We start from the raw sequence: 20,968 nt of genomic DNA on the forward strand, positions 1-20,968 counted from the left end.
CGGCGCCCATGTCCACTATCATGTCTGCAGCCGGGTCCCTCTCACTATTTACCCAGCTCACGTGCACACTCACACACTCAGCTAGCTTAACGTTACATTAGCTAATTAGCCTACACACTCCAGATAAATAGGAGGGTTTACTACTCTTTAACTATGTAAACGGCCCGGGGATGGCTGTTATGATGTGCTTACAAAACTCAGGGGGAGTTTCAATTAACAGGCTAGCGCTTAACTTACCATTTTTGTTACACGGATTTCCCTCTTCACTCTCCAAGCGTTGGACAAAACGGCAAATAGCCACCTTCTCCGGATCTTTGCCAAGCCTTAGTTATTTCTTGCTGGATTACTGAATATGATTCCATTACACTGATAGTAATGGATACTTCAACCTTTTCATTCTGTAATGCTTTTTTTTGCTAACTCATCTGCTACTTCATTCCCCTGAATTCCAACATGGGCTGGAACCCACATAAACCCCACACTGCACCCCAATTTATGAATTCTGAATATTGCCATCATTACTTCTATTAACATCTCTGGACGGGCCTAGGACTTGTAGTGTTCTATGGCTTGCAAAACTGAAAGAGAGTCATTACATATTACTACTGACTGAGGTCTTGACTTTTCAATCCACCTAAGAGCACACAAGATGGCAAACAGTTCTGCTGTAAAGACTGACGTATGGTCAGGAAGCCTCCTCCCATTCCCTTTTTTTTCCTCCCACACAAACACTCCAAATGCTGCTCTCCCTGTTGAGGGGTCTCTGGAACCATCAGTAAAGATTTTAATGCTGTTTCCCCACCCTTCCTTTAGATGCTCCATGACTGCATTAGCTATGTCTCCTGCTATCTGTTCCCCGATCAGGTTAAGGATGCCCAGGTCTATATCAGGCTCAGGCCACAACCACTGACAAATGGAAGGCCAGCAGATAGTTGGTCCCACTCTCAGGTTAAAACAATGAGTGGGTTTATGTACACCCTGACTGAAGCCAATGGAGTCTAACAATGAGATAAACGTAGTAGCCAGGGAGTCATTATCAACGTCGACATGAATGTTAAAATCGCCTATAATAATAACTTTATCTGATTTAAGAACTAAACTGGATAAAAACTCTGAGAATTCAGATACAAATTCAGAATACGGGCCAGGAGCACGGTACACTATAACAAATAAAAGTGGCGATCCCTTCTTCCACATAGTATCATGCTTTCTTTATATCTAAAAATGCTGCTACCACTGCTTCTCTATTTGTCAAAGCTTTTTTAATATCCATATCTAGTTTCAGCACAGAATCCATTGTTGACTTCCCGTGTCTAAACCCACTCTGATATGCTACAAAATACCCTTTCTTCTCTAATATATAAACCAATCGATCCGTAACCATACCCTCCATAACTTTACACACCACTGATGTAACGGCTATTGGCCATTATGATCCTGGCAAATGAGGGTCTTTTCCAGGTTTCAGCACTGGAATAACAATAGCATGTTTCCACTCTTTAGGCAGACTTTCCTCTTCCCAAACTGTATTTATTAGCGCCAATAACTCTTCTAACATCATATCACTTAAGTGCTTGAGTATAGGGTAACTCAGGCCATCTCTCCCTGGCACTGTATCTGAACCAGCCTTCACTGCTCTCTTTAACTCCTGCATAGTGAAGAATACATTAAACACATCTGAATTGTATTGCAACTAATCTTGTTCTTTAGTAATTATCTCCATTCTTCTTTTCCTATTCTCTGCTCCTACACACTCAGAACTATGAACTTGCTGAAATGCCTTAACCAGCAAATCTGCTTTATCTTTGGTTTGTACACCTGTACTCCCTTGGTGTTCGAGAACCGGGATATTTGCCTGTTTAAATGCTCCAGACATGTGATGGATCAAGCTCCAGACCTGACCAACCCTAGTCTGAGGCCCCAGTTCACTGCAAAAGTCCCGCCAACTATTCCTCTTTGCCTCTTTTATCACCCTTCTAGCTTTTGCTCTTAGTCTTTTGTATTCATTTGCATATTGTTCAATTGGATACAATCTTAGCTTCCTATTTGCCTTATTTCGAGCTCTAACCACAGTATTACAGGCCTCATTCCACCACGGGACTAATGGTTTTCTTCCAGGAGCTTTTTTCATTGGTATGAATTCAGATGCTACTGCCCCTATCACCTCACATAATGAACTGTACCAGGAATCTACCCCTCCTTCAGGGCAAATCCTTCCTCCATCTGAGAGCTTTCCTCAAATTCTTCCCATCTTGCCTTTTATAATTAAAAGACCTTAATTTAACAAGAGACTCTCTGCCTAAAGTTCTCCCAAACCTGCTTAGAATTGGAACATGATCACTGCCGAGCATATATCTGTCCATTAAATCCCACTCACCCACTTGAGCTAAGAGTGCTGAAGCTAAAGTCACATCTCTGCAGGACTGAGCACTCTGATTGGTCCTAAACCAAGTTGGTCTCCCATCATTTAACACCACTAAACCATGCTTATCTATAAAGTTTTCCAGCACCTGCCCATTTTCATCTATGCCTCTACTTCCCCATAGTGGGTTATGCGCATTAAGATCTCCCACCCATAAAACTGGTGAGTTAACATTTTCAATGATTTCATCTAACTGCTCCACCTCAAGCTTATCAGTAGGGGGGTTATACATATTAACAACTAAAATGTTCCCTTCTGGGGTCCACACATCAATAATAACACTTTCTATTTTAGTTTTAATCAATTTCCTTTGATATTGAATTCCTGACTTGATGACTGATCATTTCATCCTCAGTCATATTCGGAGACAGGTCTTGGCTTCCCTTTATTGACTGTGATCTCACTTCAGGGTCACAAACATAAGTCAGTTCCCATAGCTCTTTTGGGGCTATTCCAGAAATTCCAATTAGCTTCTCAGCTGCTGAGACAACTTCATGTACTGCATCCGACTTCTTTTTGGCCACCATTTTAACTTTCCAGATTGCCTCTACCATAAAAGCTAGGAAGGCCTTCTTATTAACTATAATTGTTGCTTCTGGTGTTGCAGATGTAGTCCCTGGTAGTCCTATTTTCCAAGCAATGCCAGACCCATGGGCCTGCATACTAGTGGAGCTTCTTATCCCTTCCACCCTCTTCACAGCGTCCGCATAGGAAATTCTTTTTTTCCTGCCTTATTTTCTGAACCTGCTCAGCTTTTACCGAATCTGGGCCCCCTGAAATGAAGCAACGTGTTCCTCTCCACAGTTTGGACACTAAATATCCTTATTGCATTCTTTCCCATCATGATCTTCTCCACACCGTCTGCAGCGACGCCGACCCCTGCATACAACAGCCACATGACCATATCTTTGACAGTTAAAGCATCGTAAAGGAGCCCTCTCATATGGCCTGACAGGATATATAAGGTAGCCAAGTGATACTTTTTTTGGTAGTTCATCCTCTTTGAATACAAGAAGTACTGGAGGACTATTTTTTCCATTTTGAGGGTTCCCCATTTGTCTCACACTCACAACATTACCCCCCTTCAGGTTATTTAGCATCTCTTGCTCAGATATTTCCACTGACACATATAGATTACATATAGATAACACCGATATTCTCTTTTGGAGCAAACCCTTCCACTCCTTTCCCCAATAAGTTCTTAACCTTCAGGGCCTTGGCTTGCAAGTCTGCTGACTTACAAATTATCATGAGAGATCCATTATTCATGGTGCTAGCATGCAAAACATCACCTATTTCTTTCTTAGTCGCCTTTGACAATTTCAAGGGACTAACTGAGCCAAAGCCTTGGCCTTCCCCTTTCATTTTAAAGAAAACCTTGAAAGCATTCCCTTCCCTTTCATCCATCTTTCTAGACTTCGGTTGATTGTTATCAATGTCGCTGTCTTGAGAATTGTAACCTCTCCTGTCTCTCTCTCTTCTTTTCATACAGGTAGTACTGACATTAACCCACTTAGCCTCAACTCCAGCATCCCCCTCCCTCTCAAGATTTACTTAACCTGTGGGCATGGGCCAGCCCTGATGCTCTTTTACTTACAGAGAAGTTGTTGATTAAGAAGTTCCGAAAATAACAAACTTAAACAAACCACACGCAAAACCGCCTCTGGCCGTCTCCTGGCTCTCCAGCCAAGGAGAAGTAGAGTGCAAGTGCCGCTACCGGACCTATACAGGCCGTTGGCCGACACTCACACAACTACTCCCTACTCGACCTACCAGGAACACAATCAGACATGGCCAACTATATTGAACAGTTTAACAAAGTATTAAACCACGCGACCATGAAAGTTTGTGTCAACTCACCAGCCATCAGCCAAGACAGAGCTCTTGAGAGGAATCCTTTGACGTGACTGGTGGCTCCCGTTGGATGATTGGATGAGGATGTCACATGACAGCATAGTAATAGTCAATGATTGGATGAGAGCAACATATCGGAGGAGCACAGCTACGGATTGGTAGATTGTTATGTCAATCATTACTCTACAAAGTGGGTCACTTTGCACTTTGCGCGGGGCAATATTATGAGCTTTGAACCTGACATTATTCCATAGGTGTAGGTTTAACAAATATGGTGTTGGGTTACTAGTTTTTGAGTTGAATACATTTTAGACAGCGTCCCAAGGAAAACTACAAGTTTACCAGATGGTTAATGAAAGAAGGCCTACTTCGAAAATGGATGAAATGCCCCTCTTGCTCTCATGTTATGAAGTTGAAATGGCCCTACGGCAAAAAGGAGACAGCATGGTGAGTAGAACAACTAACGTTAGACATGTGCCTTATTTATTAATTTTCTATGTGTGTGTAAGCATAGGGGAGTGTGCAGCATGCAGCCATCCAATTATATCTGCTAGAATTCAGTGCCAAATCCCATATTTTACAACAATTTTTTTTAAATAGAGAAGCTATGAGTGGTGTACATACAAAGTCACATCTAGAAAGTCACAATACAAATCACACACAGCTGCAAATTTTAATTTTTAAGTAAGCTACTGTTTATTTGGTAGAGATAGGGGTGTTAATGTTTCCACGAAATTCTACATGTGTACAAAATCTGAAATGAAAAATGCCTTTTTAACAATTTTAGATCACATTCCTGGTCATATTGTTCACCTAATTAACAATAAATGCCACCGCTTTGAGATTGCATGGGGGGAGGGAATCACAAGGACTACTAAGAGTACAAGTGCACCTTGTTGAATCCCAATCTTAGCTGTTTCAACACCTATACGTAAACATCTTTGTCCCCCTCTTCATCTTCATTTATGTTACATTTTTATTTAGTGAAATCAGTACAGTATCATAGGTTTTTATTTTGTTACATTAACCTTTGGATTTAATCATCAGGATATGCTGAGATTCCTGTCACAAAGGGAAAATGGTGCCGAGGTCCATCCGAAGTGGTTCCATGTTTGAGAATTCTCACATTCCACTGCATACGTGGGTGCATTACATCTACAGGTGCGTGGTTTTGCATTGTATAATAACAAAAGCCATCAAAGACAAACTCTTACTCGGACCATAATGTTTTCTTTAAATGTTCTCACTATACTGTTGGTTGGGATGGGTCCTATAAGAGCCAGTGCTTACAAGACAGTTTATACAGTATATAGGAAGAATTCTGAATATTGGTCGAATTTATTAAGTATGTGTAATTGTATAAGTACTGGGTTGCGAAGAGTCCAGTGTAGTACAAAGGTCTTGTAGATTTTTAGGTTTTAGGTGGTTCCTGGCAATTGTATCAAAAGAAATAAATTAACTGGAAAAAAAACCCACACAAGTTCAAAAGAACTTAACTTTTCTAAACAGACACTTCACTGTGCTAATTTACTCAGCATCCATTTTTTCGGTTGTTTCTTAAAACTCTTCAAAGATACAGCAGATTTAATTTGTTTTGGGATTTTATTCCATTCCTCCCCTCATACAGGAAATGTTCTTCACCCTACTTTGCTTTTGAGATTTGTTGTTTCAGGTTGAATACACTCTTGTATTCAGGCTATGAGTATCTGCTGTGTCCGCAAATGGGACTGCAAATATAATTATGGTTATAAAAAGACCAATGACAACTTAAGAAATTAGTTTTAACCCCCCACTTCTAAATTGTGTCATTGAAATATTTATCTGGTTGATCTATTACAGATTCACCCAAGGCCTTCGACTGAGACAGGTGGACGTGTTGCAGGAAGGAATTACTCGGAGTTCTGCAACTCTGAGTAAACTTGCAGACAAGCTGCGGAGAGTTTGCAAATCGGGAATGAAAAGAATGAGAAGAAGAGGCAAGCAGACTGTTGGACAAAGAGCAGAGATTGTTATGATAGATGAAAGCAAATTTGGCCATAAAAGAAAGGTATGAAAGTTACTTAAACACTTATGAGTATTACTTTGATGCCAATACATAATTTTGTGTCTAAAAATGTGTATTTGATGTTGGTAAAGTCTGTGCTAAACTCAGCTACTGAAAGTAGAGACACTATACATACATTTAAAACCTGTTTTTGCCTGAGGTGCTTGGAGGTGTATCTCCTGTATCTCGAGAAGTAACTACTGCATTATGGAATAAGATACATTGTAGTTCATTGATGCAATAGAGGGGAATGTCGGTTTTAAGAAACCACATTATTCCTACACCCCGGAACAGTTCAATATTTGTAAACATGCACCACTACTCCAAAGCTAGAGAGAACTTTTGAATTTTTGACATATGATTTATTCTCTCCCATTTCCCACCATTATTGCAGAATCATTCTATTGTGAGTGCCATTGTCCTCATTTTGAAATATTTGCTCTTGTGAATTTCAGTACAACAGAGGACGGGCAAGCAACAGGAGTTCCTGGGTGTTCGGAATGCTAGGGATTAAGGATGACAGGAGGAGACCCATTCTTAAGATTGTGCATCACCGTTTAGCCAGGCATCTCTTGCCTCTAATAAAGAAGCACGTTCGTCGTGGAAGGTCAATCATTTCAGATGGGTGGAGGTCTTACCGCCATCTTCAGGATGAAGGTTACAATCACCTGACTGTCAACCATCAAGATTTTTTTTGTCAACCCTGTTACAGGTGCACATACACAAAACCAGAAAAGATTTTGGGGTATTTGCAAGTCAACTATCTGGAGACAAAGAGGGAACTGCACACAAAAACCCCTGAGGGATCACTTAGATGTAACTGAGTGGACTTACTGGCGTGGAAACCATCACAGAAACGGAACACTTGGAATGCTTTTGCATAACATTAGGAAAAAATATCCAGTATGAAACCTGTCTGAAATGTAGATGCAGATATCAAGTTGATATTTATACTAGCAGTCAAAAGTTTTGACACACTAAATGTACTGCTACCTCTAAGAAAAAGACTGTTATCATGGACATGAAGGCCAAAGGCCAACTCCTTCCCTTAAAGTATTAAAATGCAAGTGAGCTTCTTTGTTCAGTTAAAAATCTGTTGTATTGTATTGGAAACGTGAAATATTAACTTGTGCAGATTTTGTTTTATCCTTGTTAGTGCACAGGGGAAATAAATCACCTGATGCAGTAGTTATAGAGCAAGTTAAGGCTGTGAAAGTGCAATGTTTGTACAGTTCAGTACATTTGTTCTAAGCTTTGACAAATGTAGTTTAGCTGATAAAGAGCTATAAAGTTCATGTTGAGCAGGTTTTATATTTTTTAGATTGTGCAATTTTTTGTATTTTTGTACTTAGTATTGTATACCATATTGTATGACATGTTTATATACACTGATACTTGTCAGTGTTTGAATTTTCAGGCAAACCCCATTACCTGTAAGTTAAACTACACAGCAAGTTCAGGCAGTATTTGTTGCCACTGAATGAGAGGGAACCTATAGGTAGATCCATTTTTTTCAAAGGTGTAACCCATCACTTGTTCATTGCAGTAGTTATGTGCTATAATATATTAACTAAGTGTGAAAAGGAGGCAACTTTAGATTAGGGAACATGTGTTGGTTAATAAGTGTTCAACTACTAGTGAATTAGTGATCAAGATGTCACTTTAGCATGGGGAACATATTCTAAGTAACAAAGACTTAATTCAGAGTTATTTGGACACTATTAACACTTGTAGTTTTGTGTTTTGTTATGTAAGAACAGACCATATTCATTACGTGTTAGTAAGGGAGAATAACTATTCTTGTGGTACTACCACCTTTTATTACACGGCTCTATTAAATGCTGTATTCTGATTGGTCAGTAGCGGCATTCTGCGGTCTGATATTACTGTGTAATGACCGCTGCTAGTAGCAACGGTCATTACACACAGTTGCTATGTAGCCCAGTGTTGCTAGGGATGCTGCCCTGCAACACTGCAGCTGTCAAACAACTTCTGTGGGAAAAAGCAAACAGAAGTGGCTGATTTTAACGGATGCCGCTGAAGAAAAAGAATACCTACGGACTTTCTCTGCCAAAAACAAAAGAAGACGGATTTGAATACACACTCGGCAGTCATGCTTAATGACATTTTACGCGAGTTTTATGCCTCGGTTCAGTCCACTAAGCCTGGGTGAGTACAAAACTTTCACCAAAAGTTGTCGAATCCGGTCGGTTTTAATGCACTTCGCAGAGGCAGACAACATTATTTATTTAACTGATAATTAGCCGTGTAATAAGCGGGATAAATAACTCCCGACAGGGGAATAGAACCCCGACGCGCAGCGGAGGGGTTTCATTCCCCTGAAGGGAGTTATTTTCCCAGTATTCACCGGCTCATTATACATTATCCCTTACATAAAGTTCATACTAAGCAAAGCATATTGAGATCGTAATTCATATACAAGAACTTCCTTACTTACTACTAATTAGCAATAATTCTGAGGTTATTGAGGGAAAACTCTTAGTTAATGGCTTACTGGTTGTATAATAAGGCCATGCAGAATAAGGCATTAATAAGTACTTAATAATGACTAATTAAGAGCCAATATGTTACTAATTTGCATGCTAATAAGCAACTAATTAATGGTGAATAGGTGTACCTTAATATAAAGTGTTACCCTTTATTTTGTTTAGTTTGATAGTGCATTAGTTCAGTTGTGGCACGCACAACTTAACTTAACTTGTAGCAGTTGTAGCACGCACAACTTAACTTAACTTCTCCTCAGAGAACCGTCACCTTATCGTGGTGGAGGAGTTTGAGTGCCCTAATGACCCTAGGAGCTGTGCTGTCGGGGGCATTTCACCTCTGGTAGGGTTTCCCATGGCAGATTGGTTCTGGGCAAAGGGTCAGACGAAGAACGGTTCAGAAGACCCTTCATGATGGAAGATAACAAGAGTTGGTGTACCCGGCCCGGAGGGTTACCGGGGCCCCGCCCTGGAGCCAGACCTGGGGTTGGGGTCCGTGGGCGAGTGCTTGGTGGCCGGGCCTTCGCCCATGGGGTCCGGCCGGGCCCAGCCCGAACTGGCTACATGGGCTCGTCCCCCTGCAGGCCCACCACCCGCAGAGGGATCCAGAAGGGCTCGGTGCAGTGTGGATCGGGCAGCAGACCAAGGCGGGGGCCTTGGCGGTCCGATCCTCGGCTACGGAAGTTGGCTCTTGGGACATGGAATGTCACCTCTCTGGCAGGGAAGGAGCCGGAAGAGGTTGAGCGCTACCGGCTTGATATAGTTGGCCTCACCTCGACACATAGTTCCGGCTCTGGAACCCAAGTCCTTGAGAGGGGTTGGACTCTCTCCTTTGCTGGAGTTGCTCCGGGTGAGAGGCGGAGGGCCGGGGTGGGCTTTCTGATAGCCCCCAGACTCTCTGCCTGTACGTTGGGGTTCACCCCAGTGGACGAAAGGGTTGCGTCCCTGCACCTTCGGGTCAGGGAACGGGTCCTGACTGTCCTGACAGAGTACCCGCCCTTTTTGGAGTCCCTGGGACGGGTGCTGGACAGTGCCCCGACCGGGGACTCCATTGTTCTGCTGGGGGACTTCAACGCTCACGTGGGCAATGACAGCAGGACCTGGAGGGGCGTGATTGGGAGGAACGGCCTGCCCGATCTGAACTCGAGTGGTGTGCAGTTATTGGACTTCTGTGCGGGTTGCAGTTTGGCCATAACTAACACCATGTTCGAGCATAAGGATGTCCATCGGTGCATGTGGCACCAGGACAGCCTAGGTCGCAGGTCAATGATTGACTTTGTAGTCGTTTCATTTGACCTGCGACCATATGTTCTGGACACTTGGGTGAAGAGAGGAGCAGAGCTGTCAACTGATCACCACCTGGTGGTGAGTTGGATCAGGTGGCAGGGCAGGAAGCCGCGCAGACCTGGCAGGCCCAAACGAGCAGTGAGGGTCTGCTGGGAACGCCTGGCGGAAGAACCTGTCAAGATGATCTTCAACTCTCACCTCCGGGAAAGCTTCGACCGCGTCCCGAGGGCGGAAGGGGACATTGAGTCCGAATGGGCCTTGTTCCGCTCTGCCATTGTCGAGGCGGCTGTTGCAAGCTGTGGCTGCAAGGCCGCGGGGGCCAGTCGTGGCGGTAACCCCCGAACCCGCTGGTGGACACCAGAGGTGAGGGGAGCCGTCAGGCTGAAGAAGGAGGCCTACAGGGCATGGTTGGTCTGTGGGTCTCCAGAAGCAGCTGACAGGTACCGGCGGGTCAAGCGGAGCGCAGCAGTGGCAGTCGTGGAGGCAAAAACCCGGGTGTGGGAGGAGTTCGGTGAGGCCATGGAGAAAGACTATCGATCGGCTCCAAAGAGGTTCTGGCAAACCGTCCGGCGCCTCGGGGGGGGGGAGGCGGCAACTTGCTCACACTGTTTACAGTGGGGGCGGGGAGCTGCTGACGTCAACTGGGGACATTGTCGGGCGGTGGAAGGAATACTTTGAGGAGCTCCTCAATCCCACCAATACGTATTCCAGTGAGGAAACAGAGCCGGGGGTCTCGGGGGCGGGTCGTCTAGTTTTGGGGGCAGAAGTCGCCGAGATAGTGAAGGAACTACGCGGCGATGGGGCCCCGGGGGTGGACGAGATTTGCCTTGGATATCTCAAGGCTCTGGATGTTGTAGGGCTGTCCTGGCTGACACGCCTCTGCAACATTGCGTGGACATCGGGGGCAGTGCCTCTGGAGTGGCAGACCGGGGTGGTGGTCCCCATCTTCAAGAAAGGGGACCAGAGGGTGTGTTCCAACTACAGGGGGGATCACACTCCTCAGCCTACCCGGTAAGGTCTACGCCACGGTGCTGGAGAAGAGGGTCCGGTCAATAGTTGAACTTCGGATTGAGGAGGAGCAATGTGGTTTTCGTCCCGGACGCGGAACCGTGGACCAGCTCTTTACCCTCGCCAGGGTGCTGGAGGGGGGCATGGGAGTTCGCCCAACCAGTCCACATGTGTTTTGTGGATTTGGAGAAGGCTTACGACCGTGTCCCCAGGGGCATCCTGTGGGGGGTGCTCCAGGAGTATGGGGATGGTGGCCCTCTGCTAAGGGCCATCCAGTCCCTGTACCGAAGGAGCACGAGTCTGGTTCGCGTGGCTGGCAGTAAGTCGGACCTGTTCCCGGTGAGGGTTGGACTCCGCCAGGGCTGCCCTTTGTCACCGGTTCTGTTCATAACTTTCATGGACAGAATTTCTAGGCGCAGCCGAGGGGTGGAGGGTGTCAGGTTCGGTGACGGGAGGATCTCGTCCCTGCTATTTGCGGATGACGTGGTCCTCCTAGCTCTATCGAACAGTGACCTACAGCTCTCGCTGGGACGGTTCGCAGCCGAGTGTGAAGCGGCTGGGATGAGAATCAGCACCTCCAAGTCTGAGGCCATGGTCCTCAGCTGGAAAAGGGTGGATTGCCCACTCCAGGTCGGGGTGGAGGTCCTGCTTCAGGTGGAGGAGTTTAAGTATCTCGGGATCTTGTTCACGAGTGAGGGTAGGATGGAGCGGGAGATTGACAGGCGGATTAGGGCGGAGTCAGCAGTGATGCGGACGCTTAACCGGTCCGTTGTGGTGAAAAGGGAGCTTAGCCAGAAAGCGAAGCTCTCGATTTACCGGTCGATCTACGTTCCAACCCTCACCTATGGTCACGAGCTTTGGGTAGTGACCAAAAGAACGAGATCGCGAGTACAAGCGGCCAAAATGAGTTTCCTCCGCAGGGTGGCTGGGCTCAGCCTTAGAGATAGGGTGAGAAGCTCAGACATCCGGGAGGGACTCGGAGTAGAGCCGCTGCTCCTCCACATCGAGAGGAGCCAGTTGAGGTGGTTCGGGCATCTGGTAAGGATGCCTGCCGGACGCCTCCCTTGGGAGGTATTTCGGGCATGTCCAACCGTGAGGAGACCCCGGGGCAGCCCCAGGACATGCTGGAGGGATTACATCGCCCGGCTGGCCTGGGAACGCCTCGGGGTTCCCTCGGAAGAGCTGACGGAGGTGGCTGGGGAGAGGACTGTCTGGGCTTCTTTGCTGAGGCTGCTGATCCTGTGACCCGGACCCGGATAAGCGGAGGACGACGAGACGACAGACAACTTAACTTCTGCACAGTTTCTTTTGTTAACCTGTTTCTCTTTCTTTTGAGTTACCGTACCGGGGGTGTTGCTGCTGCTGCTGCTGCTGGTCATCTCAGGCTGATAAAAGGGGTGCAGCCCAGGAAAAGACCCGTATTTATGCAGGAAGTGGCTAATAGGGACGTGCCAAGTGTCTGCCACTCATGGGGAGGGAAGTTTGCTACTTTAGTTGTTCTCTTTTATTTTCTAAGGAAGTATTGGTTGTAACATTACTGATTGTTTAGTATTAAGATAATTTACATTGTGGGGAGTTTTTGTTCTATTTTGTTATCTGTAGTTTAGTTTGTTGTTTAGTGTTTGTGTGTGAACTCAGACTTGTGTGTCTCTACTGGTCTGATCAGTCAGTATATAAGTTCCCCATTGTGTTAGGTCAGTTTTTCATTTTGTTAGTTGTGTTAGGTCTGTTGCGTTCATTCTTTCCTAACCTAAGTTACATTTATCAATTTGACATCTTTTATGGTACCAGCATTTTGAGATTTTTTTGTAAATATTATTTGCTACTTGTTAAAATAAAACTCTTTTTCTGAAAAGCCACCTGTGTTTCTCATGCCTGCCAACTCAGTCCCTCACATCTGCCTAGGAGATTACTTCAAAGTAGCACAATTAAGATACCTAGTCTGCTGGTGCAATAATGAATATGATGCAAAATGGAAAGACATAGAATTAAGTCAACTGGATACCCCCCTTCAATCCATATAGGGGGATAAAATGTCCAAGTCCATACATTCAGATAAGTTAAGCTACTGGACCATGATCCCCTTCAATATTTGGTTTACAGAATGTAAAAATCTAAAACTGGAGGGAAACACTTGTTTGTTAAGATGGGTGGGATATGATAAAGATTTTGTGCTGGCGAAGGTAGATTCAAAATTTAAGCAATGGGTTTGGAAAGGCATAACATCATACTGTGTGATCTCAAACAACATAGGCTTGGAAAACTTTCAATATTTTAAAGACACTTACGACTTAGACAAATGGGATTATTATAGATATTTACAGCTTAGGCATCATTTTGATAAAAATATTAAAACTACTGAGGAAACAGAATTGAGTCTTATTAACATATTTAGAGATGCTTATAAAGGTAACACTCACAAAAGACTGGTATCAAGAATATACAGAGGCAGTCCTGGCTAGTTTTATGCCCTGGGCGAACCACCCCCCCCCCCCCCCCACATAGATTGCGCCCTGGGCGGTTGCCCACATTGCCCATAGCAAAAACCGTCCCTGAGAATATATTCATGTTTACAATCCTCAAAGAACCATTCATCCTTATATGTTAAAGCCAAATGGGAGAAGGAATCAAACATAACTCTAACAGAGGAAGAATGGTTAAATATATGCAAAATACAATCCTCCACCTCCAGCTCTGGCCAATGGCAAGAGTTTGCATGGAAGAACATTATTAGATTCTTTATCACTCCAAGAATAAAATATTTACAGAATGGTAGACCAGAATGTGGGATTTGCTGGAGACACACAACTTAATGGCTGATCATTTCCACACATTTTGGAATTGCCCAGCAATACAAACCTATTGGCTAGAGATAGTAGTAGAAATAAAATTAATACTGAGTCTTGAGATCGATCATAGTTTTGGCACTATATATTTAGGTAATATACCACCCGAATTAAGTGCTCAGGTCAAGTATCTTCTTAAGATATTACTTGTAGCTAGTAAAAAAGCACTGACTAAGAAATGGCTAGATAAGGACCCACCAACAATAGGAGAGTGGAGAGCAGTAGTACAGGGAATGTATGAAATGGAGAAACTGACCTTTTCTTTAAGACTTAACAAAGAGAAATTCCGTAGGTATTGGTCAAAATTGTCATTATATATGTGACTGGGTAGTGCCTCTATTTTCATCCTTGTCCTTACACATGTGGTTTAATTGTACTATTATATTGTACTAATATTGTACTACACATTTAAATTGTTTTTATATATGCTGTGTACCCGGTGAATATATAATTGTATTTTATTTTATTTTATATTTATTTATTTTTTTCTTGTACCCTGGACTAAGTTGCTCAAAGGGCTTACACTAGATCTGCAAGCAGATCTGTAAGATAAAGGTGATAAGACGTTGGACATTTTAATTTTCTATGACAATGACAAGGACTGAGATTGGGATGTTTTGGACTTAATCCCCCCAAATTGATGCCCTGTCCATGATTTCTTTGTACATCTCTCCATCTCTCCAGGACTACTGAGAAAAGTAACCCTTAACACATTTGACTACTGCTAACACAAGAATTGTGATTTGTAATTTTACCTGTTGTAGTGGGGGGGCTTTAATTAATGATACACAAGAGATGCATGAGAGTCATAGCTGCAATCTCTCGACAAAAATTGGACAGCTTTTGTGCTGGTAGGATTATTATGCAAAGATAATTCATCATGAACACGAACAAAGTGAAATTGATCAGAAAAATAGGATTTAAACCAGCTTAGCGCAGAACCTTTAAGGCCAATTAAATGTTCCAGTCTCTGTAGCAGAATTTGATGGTCAGTTGTGTTAAATGTGGCACTAAGATCTAATAAAACAAGTACAGAGATGAGTCCTTTGTCTGAGGCAATCAGAAGATCATTTGTAATTTTTACTAGTGCTGTCTCTGTGCTATGATGCACTCTAAATCCTGACTGAAATTCCTCAAAAAAATAAATAAATAAATATTGCCATGAAGAAAGTCATACAGCTGGTTTGTGACTACTTTCTCAAGGATCTTTGAAAGAAAGGGCAGATTAGATATGGGTCTATATTTGGCTAACACCTCTGGATCCAGGGTGGGCTTTTTTATGAGAGGTTTAATTACAGACTCAAAAATCTTTTATGGCGTCACTGAGGCCCTCTTCTCCTTTATGGGAGGTTCATGGCTTGTTCATTGATGCGCAAAAGGAGCTGATCGAAAATTAGCCCAAGGGACCTAGGGCACTGAAGGCTTTGAGTGTCACAAGATGTGCAGCACAAATATACAGTGGTATAGCTCTGCTCAATGACATGGATTCTGTGGCGGAGACACCGGATTGGATTCAGACCAGTGATGGATTTGACCGGGACACATCAGGAACTGCAATGGCAATTAGAGTTCTGTCTCCATCTGGTGGCCTTGAGAAGAACTCTCATAGTGACTGGTATTCTCTCAAAATACCTCCAGGATATAGACATGTACATCAGCACAGCTGCACAGCTTGTGGATGCAAGACAGAGATGTCTGTCCTTAGGACAGATGAAGTATAGGTGGAGCTGTGAGAAGAAGCAGAGCTGGTTGCCTCAAAGATCAGTGTTCAGTGGAGGGAAATAAGGAGCAGAAAGGTTTCAAAGAGACAGGACAACAATTGGCACAATCAGACACAGATGAGTCCAAAAGAGGTGACAGCAGCTAACTTTTACTTAGCAATTCTTGACCTCTATGCAGAGCATTACAGACCAGATTCAGCAATGACACCCTATGGCCCTGATCACACAGAACACATTTTGCAGGTTTCTCTCTCATCATTTCTTACTGCTGCTTTTGTGTTTAAAAAGCATGACTGCTCACTGGGCTTGTACATGTGATAGATCGAGAAAGTACTTTCACTACTACTATCATAAAGCATATCATTTTGATACAGGGATAGATTGCTACTGACTATTTTACAAAAGAACCACCTAGGGGCGTAAATATAGACAGTGCAGGCAGTGCAGTTGCACTGGGGCCCATGGGGTGGAGGGGCCCGACTGCCACCTGGAAATACGCCCTAGTTCAAAGAAGAACTCACATTTAAACAAAAATGGTGCTATTTCCATACATGCCCTAAATAAGGCAAATTCATCTCCATCATGGTTTTCTGGTTTTGTAAAACTGTGTCAATCTATAACAAATTATAAACTTATTCTAAATAAACTATTTAAAACATTCATTTACCAATAAAAAACTATCAAGTTAAACTAATAAGATATGTAATGATGATTCCTTTGTAATATGTATGTTAATGTGTGTGTGTGTGTGTGTGTGTGTGTGTGCTTCATAACTTATAACTAGGGCGTAATAGGGCCCCTCATAATAGCGTGTACTGGGGCCCATTGTAACTACCTTACGCCACTGGAACCACCACCTAAATTATTAAAACTTAAACAAAGAGGAGTTGTACATAAAAACCTAATAAGAATTAAAACCTCTTCTGTGACAGAAAGACAAAACAGAATTAAATGCGGACTGTTAAACCTCAGGTCTCTGTCATCTAAAGTAGTGTCAGTGCACAAATTGATATCAGATAATCAAATTGATTTACTCAGCCTCACTGAAACCTGGCTGTGTCACCATGAATATGTTAGTCTAAATGAATCCACTCCTCCCAGTCATAATAATACCCACATTCCTCGAGGCAGCGGCCGAGGAGGGGGAGTTGCAGCCATTTTTAACTCTAGTCTATTAATCAGCCCTAAACCTAAACTAGATTATAATTCATTTGAAAGCCTCATTCTTAGTCTTTTACATCCGACCTGGAAAACCTCGCAGCCATCTCTTTTTGTTATGGTGTACCGTGCTCCTGGCCAATATTCCATTATCTGAATTCTTAGAGTTTTCATTAAGTTTAGTTTTTAAATCAGATAAAGTTATTGTCTGTTATTTTAATATTCATGTTGACATTAATATTGACTATCTCACCACTGTGTTTATCAGATTATGACACTCCATTGGCTTCAGTCAGAGTGCATATAAACCCACTTGATTTCTTATTACTTGATTACACTCAGCAAAAGCTACTATACTAGATGTTTATCTGATAGTGCTGTAACAATATTTAAGGAACAGATTCCATCAACATTAAATTTACTACCATGTCCCACTGTAACAGAGGTTTCCTGTACTGAGCTTTTAACTCTCCCAAATTGATTATCTTATTGATAGTGCTGCAGGGTCGCTGCAAACAACACTCGATGCTGTAGCACCTCTTAAAAAGAAGAAAATGAAACAAAGAAAGTTAACTCCATGGTACAACTCCCAAACCCGAAAATTTAAACAAATATGGCAAAAATTGGAAAGAAATTGGCGTTTTACCAAGCTGGAAGAATCCTGTTTAGTCTGAAATGTCTAACCCTAACCCTAACCCTAACCCTTAAAACGTAGAGGAAGGCCCTCCACAATGCCAGAGCAAACTAATACTCAGCATTAATAGAAGTAAATAAGAACAACCTCAGGTTTCTTTTCAGCACTGTAGCCAGGCCAGAGACAGCACTAGTAAAAATTACAAGCGATCCTCTGATTGCTTTGGATAAAGGACTCGTCTCTGTACTTGTTTTATTAGATCTTTGTGCTGCATTTGACACAACTGACCATCAAATTCTGCTACAGAGACTGGAACATTTAATTGACCTAAAAGGCTCTGCACTAAGCTGGTTTAAATCCTATTTATATGATCGATTCCAGTTCATTCATGTTCATGATGAATCATCTTTGCATACTGAAGTTTGTTTTGGAGTTCAACAAGGTTCTGTGCCTGGACCAATTCTATTCACTTTATATAAGTTTCCCTTAGGTAACATCATTAGAAATCACTATGTAAACTTTCATTATTATGCAGATAATACACAATTATATCTATTGATCAAGCCAGAAAAAAAACAGATCAATTAACTAAGCACCAAACATGCCTTAATGACATAAAAACCTGGATGAACTCCAATTTCCCTATCTTAAATTCAGATAAAATTGAAGTTATTGTTCTTGGCCCCAAACACCTCAGAAACTCTCTATTTGAAGATATAGTTTCTCTGGATGGCATTGCTCTGGCCTCTAGCACTACCATAAGAAATCTTGAAGTAATATTTAATTAAGATTTGTCTTTTAACTCCCATATAAAAGAAACTTCAAGGTCTGCGTTCTTTCATGCGTGCGTAATATTGCAAAATTAGGCCTATCCCATCCCAAAAAGATACAGAAAAACTGGTCTACGCTTTTGTTACCTCAAGGCTGGATGACTGCAATTCCCTAACATCAGGTAGCTCTAATAAGTCTTTAAAAACTCTCCAGCTGATTCAGAATGAGGCAGCATGTGTACTGACAAGAACTAAGATGAGAGATCATATTTCTCCTGTTTTAGCTTCTCTGCACTGGCTCCCTGTAAAATCCAGAATTGAATTAAAAATCCTACTGTTAACTTATAAAGCTCTAAATGGTTTGGCTCCGTCATATATTAGAGAGCTCATAGTGCCATATTATCCCACCAGAACACTGCGCTCTGAGAACGCAGGGTTACTCGTGGTCCCTAAAGTCTCCAAAAGTAGATCAGGAGCCAGAGCCTTCAGCTATCAGGCTCCTCTTCTATGGAACCATCTTTCTGTTTCAGTCTGGGAGGCAGACACCGACTTCACATTTAAGACTAGACTTAAGACTTTCCCTTTTGATAAAGCTTATAGTTATGGCTGGCTCAGGCTTGCCTTAGACCAGCCCCTAGTTAGGCTGACATAGGCCTAGTCTGCTGGGGGACCTCCTATGATACACCAAGCCCCTTCTCTCCTTCTCTCTTTCTCTCCTCAGTTTCTGAAAAGTTGGTTCTTCTCCACTTGCTAACATTCACATCCTATTACTGCATATTGCTAACTCAGATTTACTGCATGTCACTAACTCAACTTCTTCTCTGGAGCCTTTGTGCTCCACTGTCTCACAGGTTCCCTTATATCCTAGCTATGCCTGGATCATGTGTTGTGGTTGCACTGGTGCTGCTATTATTAGTCATACTTAGGGTTGGGATCCGGATCCGGTTCTTTTTTGGAACCGGGTCCAAAGTTCCGGTTCCGGAACCGGTTCCATCACATTTGGAGTAACGGATCCTGCAAACGGTTCCTAGATTGTAAAAAAAAAAAAACGTCACGTGCATTTCCATTAGAGTGCGGCAGGGGCCGCATATTTCTGTCCGAATCCAACCGAGCCCGACATTATTTAATTACTAAAACACTGAGTTTGTGTCACACAGTTGGCATGGTTACAGGCTATTTAACAGGCCGGGTGTGTGCCGTGCGTGTTCCGCGGAGAGGGAGACCTCCGTGTTTGAGATGGGAGCGGGCGACGGGAGGTCCGAGGCTTCCAGCGAGGGGAGCGGTAGAAACAAACAGCCAATGTGTGTGTGTGTTCTGTTCAGGTGTTGTCACGTAAATAACAGTGCCCAAGCATGAATGCATGTAAGTATTTTTTATTACATTGCTGTGGTTAATTTGAGGTAGTAGTGTTACTGTATAAATCAGAGAATCACTTTTTGTTGTTATATATTCTCAGGGAGATGATACAAGCTCTAAATCTGAAATACACACCACACACAAATGTGTATTTTCATCTAATTGTACTGTGCAACAGTTAGAATAAAGTTTTTGTATTTGTATGATTGCATTTGTTTTTATTATATACTTGTTTAAGTATAGCAAGTATAATGAATATAATGTAGGAATCGGTCAGAGGAATCGGTAAGGAATCGGACTGTTAAGAAGGAATCGGTAAGGAATCGGACCATTAAGAAGGAATCAGTAAGGAATCGGAATCGTTAAAAATCCTAACGAGTCCCAACCCTAGTCATACTTCTACTGTTAATACACACATTATTTTTGTCACAAACATTGTGCTGGTCTTTCATACCAATTTTGTTACATTTGGTTGATTTAATAGTGTTGAGCACCCCCTAGAGGTCATTGTGAGAATAGTCTCATTAGTTGACAACATCAGTCTCCATTTTAGTTGATGCATGACTGGAGCTAGTATGCAGTTAAGCATTTTTTCTCTGTGAAGTTTTGAGAATATATGCCTGAGTATTTCCAAATACTTTTGTAGTATGTTAATGATAACTGGATGATTACTGTATCCCTTTTGAGTTATTTCTGCAAAATTTAAAATGTGTACAGCAGAGCTTTTTTTGATTTTCATGCTGGGCTGTTAAGCTAGTTCCCTGGCTAATTAGGTAAATAAGAAAAGCTTACTGAAGAGGTTCACTCAAAATTGAATTAATATTGGCTACCTGTAAACACTATATATAATTTCTTTAATATTTTTTATAGCTGTTTTGTTTGACAATGTGGTTAAAATAGGATTGTTCTGGTGAATGTACTCTTACCCGTAATATAAAGAGGAGGCAATAATCATATTTTATTTGTATATTGTGTTTCGGTTTTACAATGAAAAGAGATTCAATGAAATAAATGAAGCTGGAAGAGCAAGAATCTCAGTAAAGAAATAAAACTCATCTAAGCCTCAAGTCTTTATTGGATAACTTATGTTAACTATGTCTAGTTTGTCAATGACACGTCAGGCAAGGACTGAATAAACATACACTATCATATATTAATATATACTTACAACATATGCTACCACAATTACTGTTATTATTAGTATAATATCATTACTAAAATTAATGTTATTGTAGTTATTGTCATTACTGCCTGCCCTGTTTCTCTCTCTTTCTCTGTCTCACTTTCTCTCTCTGTCTTTCCTTCTCTGTATTATTTTGTCATATGGATTACTGTAAATCTATTATGTTGATCTGTTTTATACA

Source organism: Epinephelus lanceolatus, chromosome 8, assembly GCF_041903045.1.
Source record: "Epinephelus lanceolatus isolate andai-2023 chromosome 8, ASM4190304v1, whole genome shotgun sequence".
NCBI lineage: Eukaryota > Metazoa > Chordata > Actinopteri > Perciformes > Serranidae > Epinephelus > Epinephelus lanceolatus.